The sequence below is a fragment of the Physeter macrocephalus genome, chromosome 21, assembly GCF_002837175.3.
Source record: "Physeter macrocephalus isolate SW-GA chromosome 21, ASM283717v5, whole genome shotgun sequence".
NCBI lineage: Eukaryota > Metazoa > Chordata > Mammalia > Artiodactyla > Physeteridae > Physeter > Physeter macrocephalus.
Genome location: NC_041234.1, coordinates 78,736,472 through 78,740,731, shown reverse-complemented (window position 1 = coordinate 78,740,731; position 4,260 = coordinate 78,736,472). Strand labels below are relative to the sequence as shown.

At 40.2% G+C, this 4,260-nt stretch overlaps 1 pseudogene; it reads left to right on the top strand.

Moving 5' to 3' along the window:
- The first annotated feature begins 207 nt into the window (after positions 1-207).
- On the top strand, positions 208-1,841 carry LOC112062601 (AFG1-like ATPase; annotated as a pseudogene).
- The last annotated feature ends 2,419 nt before the right edge of the window (positions 1,842-4,260 follow it).

The following is a 4,260-nucleotide window of genomic DNA, read 5'->3' as shown; positions in this document are numbered from 1 at the left end:
GGTGGCAGCTGAGCCCCACATCTAACTAGTGTACACTAGTGCTTCTCATCTGATAAGACCCTCAAACTTACTGTTCATCAGGGCACAGCGAAATAAAACTAACGTCCCATGGTTTTTTCTCAGTTAGCTGGGCAAAAGTTTAAACAACAGATCTTAATCAGTGTGGTTTGGAGTTTGGAGACCTGTGTCCTGTTATATTGTGGAAGGGGCTCCTCCAACATTCTGTCTCCCTTCCTGTGCCTCAGGGATGTTCCCCTACTAAAGTAGATAACTTTCCTGTGCTTGGAGCAGAAAATGTTTATGTTTCTCCAGCCTTTTTAATACTTTGTATAATTGCAAGGGCAATAGGAACTTATTACAGTTAAAAATAGATTACATACAAAGGGAAATAAAATAATAATACCTCAAAGCCCACCATCTGAAGAAAAGCCCTTCTAGGTGCTTAGCGCCGAGCCGGCTGAGAGGAAGATGTGTTAGGTGCAGGGCTTGTGCTTCTGCTCTCACTCCTTTGGTCACCGCCCCTGGAAACCCCTTTTGTAAAGCCTATAGAGTTCAGACCCCTGAGAGTATGTCTCCAACTGCTGCTACAGAGGTTTATTCAAAAGCTTTAGCTGTTTGCCATGGAGCACTGGACCTCTATGACTTTATGATCAAAGCTCGTGAGCTAAAGGACGATGAACATCAAAGAAGAGTCATACAGTGTTTGCAGGAATTACATGAGGACCTTAAAGGATACAGTATAGAGGCAGAAGGCCTTTTTTTCTAAGGTACAGGGAAAACAATGGTGATGGACATCTTTTATGCTTATGTGGAAATGAAGAGGAAAAAACAGGTTCATTTTCATGGTTTCATGCTAGATGTTCACAAAAGAATACACCGCCTTAAACAGAGTTTGCCAAAAAGGAAACCAGGACTCGTGGCTAAATCATACGATTCAATAGCTCCTATAGCTGAAGAAACCAGTGAAGAAGCATGTCTCTTATGCTTTGATGAATTTCAGGTCACTGACATTGCTGATGCCATGATTCTGAAATAGCTCTTTGAAAATCTGTTCAAAAATGGGGTCGTCATTGTGGCAACATCCAACAGGCCACCAGATGATCTCTATAAAAATGGACTCCAAAGAGCTAACTTTGTACCATTCATAGCTGTCCTGAAGGTCTCTGAGGCAATGAGAGAGTGGAATGCATGTATGTGGGCAATGCTGTATTTCTTTCTGGAATACTGTAATATGGTCCAGCTAGATTCTGGGATAGATTATCGGAAAAGGGAACTTCCTGCTGCAGGAGAACTCTACTATCTCACAAGTGAAGCTGATGTGGAGGCTGTCATGGATAAGTTGTTTGATGAGCTGGCTCAGAAACAAAGTGATTTAACTAGACCAAGGATTCTAAAAGTGCAAGGCAGAGAGCTGCGGCTGAATAAAGCCTGTGGAATCGTTGCCGACTGCACATTTGAAGAGCTATGTGAGAGAGATCCCATCCAGGATACCACATTACCTTTAGTCATCATGCCTCCTTAGATTCCTCTTAGTTGTGACAATTTCTCAGACTTTCCTTCTTTTTGATGACCCTGACAGTTTTGAGGAATACTGGTCAGTTATTTTGTAGACTGTCCCTCAAATGGGATTTGTCTGATGTTTTTCTCATGATTTGACTGGAATTGTTGGCTTTGGGAGGAAGACCACAGAGGTCAAGTGCTATTTTCATCAGATCATATCAAGGGCACATATGATCAATATGACTTAACACACTTGTCTGAGGTAGTGTTTGTCTCCACTCTAAAGTTACTCTTTTCCCCCTCTTTCCATAGTGAACTCTTGGAAGGAAGTTCTTGTTGAGTTTTCATGTAGCAGCAAAGAAGAAAATCCACAATTATCTAACAAAGCTGTTAAAATGCTTTCTCCTTTTCCAACTACATATTTGTGTGAGGCTAGATTTTCTTATATGATTCAACCAAAGCAACATATCACAATAGTTTGACTGTAGAAGCAGGTGTGAGAATTCCACTATCTTCTATTATGCCAGACATTAAAGAGATTTGCCAAAAGTATAAAACAATGCTACTCTTCTTACTATTTTCATTTTAGAAATATAATTATTTTCATAAAAATGTTATTTCTGTTAATTTTATGGGTTGAATATAATGGTTTTATCATTGTTATTTTAAATAAATTAATAAATATTTTATAAAAAAAGAAAAGAAAAGCCCTTCTAATGTTTTCATCTGCATTATATTCCTCCAGAATTATTCTTATGCAGGTATTATATATTTATACATGTATGCATACATTTATATATTTACATACAAATCATAAGATCTCATCTTACATTTAATTTTATAACTTATCTCACTGTAGTGGGTTGAACTGGGTGCCCCCCAATATTTCCAAATCATAACACCCCCATACCTTAGTTGGAAATAGGGTTTTTGCAGATATAATTAAGTTAAAGATCTCAAGAGATGATTGGATTTAGGATGGTCCCTAAACCCAATGACTAATGTCCTTATAAAAGAAAGGAGGGAGATTTCACACACACAGGGAAGAAGGCCATGTGAAGACAGAGGCAGAAACAGGAGTTATGCTGCCACAAACCAAGGGAAGCCAGGAGCCACCAGAAGCTGGAAGAAGAAAGGAAGAATTCTCCTCTGGAAGCTTCAGAGGAAGGCTTGGCCCTGCCGACACCTTGATTTCAGATTTCTGGTCTCTAAAACTATGGGATAATGCATTTCTGTTGTTCTAAGCCACGAAGTTCCTGTTAATTAGTAACAGCAGCCCTAGGAAACAAACGCACTCACTAACCATCTACCCCAAATGTCATTGATTGTGAATAAACACCACTCTGTATCCTATTTTTGTGTGTGTGCCTGTGGCGATAGTAATGATAATAAAGATATATGTGAAAAATAAATATGGCTAAGTTTTTTAACTCCTAATGATTTTTACTGGATTGATTCATTTAATGCTCCAGGAACCCCTATGAGGTAGATACTGTTGCTCAACCCCATTTTGTAGATGAAAAACTGAGGGACAGAGAGAACTTGGCCTAGGACTACACAGTTAGAGAACAGGACAGCTTGGGTTTGTACCTCACGCTCCAGAGCCTGGGAAACTGTCAAAGATTTGTTGTTAAGTAGCAGAAGCAGGCTGCATAGCATGTATAATTTAGGAGGTCATTAAGGCAATTTTCATGTATTAACATATTTATACAAATAGCTGGACCTAGTGACCTTGGTGAGAGCACGTTCATTGCAAGATTCAACAGTGCAGTGAGGTAAGAGGTTAGTGGGAAGTGAAGAATGTTAACCGGGAATGCAGAAAATGCTTTCTGTAACTTTGATTTTGAAGGACGGAGGAGAAAGGGAGAGAGAAACAGAGACAAACACAGAGAGAGAGAAGGCCTGTGACTGAATGGGGAAAAGGGGTCCAAAGTGGGATTTTCTTTTACATCTTCAGTTCCTTGAAAGTATAAGAGTTAATATTGCAGGAGTCATGTCATCTTAGATTTAACCTTTGAAAGAATTTCCCATATTTCCCTCTTATTTCCACTTCAGAGTTAATGGGATTCCTCCAATGAACAGTATAGGTATTTGAGCTCAATATATATTGAGCTATGAGAGATAGGAAGAATGGATAATTGGATGTCAAAGAAATGGTAGTAATTTGTGGATTTTGGCCTCTCAGGGAGGCAGCACATGGCTGAAATCCTGGTGTGACATGATCTGAGGACCCCTGCACAGTTGAATGGGGAACAAGTCTAGAATTATCCTATAAACGTATTAACATACGGAGCAGTCCAGGCGCAGCAGTTAGACAAACACCGCAACTCGCTGCCCTGGTGCCATCTCTTCCTGAGCTCACCAGGTGAGTCAAAGGCAAGTCTGTCTGCCCAGCATGGGGAACTGGATTAGGGTTTGCTCAGAGGCACAATGTTGGGCAGCTCTTAGGAGCTTCTGAGTCTCCCAAGAAACTAGAGATCCTTCTGTCTTTAAAACTTTGAACTCAAGGCATACCAGAGAGAGATTTGCTTCCTTCATAAAGATATCTATATTCTCATTGGGAGAAACAATGAAAAATACCTTTCTACAGTACCTGCCTTAGCCCTAAGTCTCAGCCAGCCCCTGCTACTGAGTCTTGACTTTTAAAGAGCCCTTGAAGTCCCACAATACACCATATACTTTGGGTAGGTTTTCTCATTTTCTCCTTGGGATGGCTGTGTGACAAAAGGATCCTGAGTCCCACTTCATAGACAACAAAGC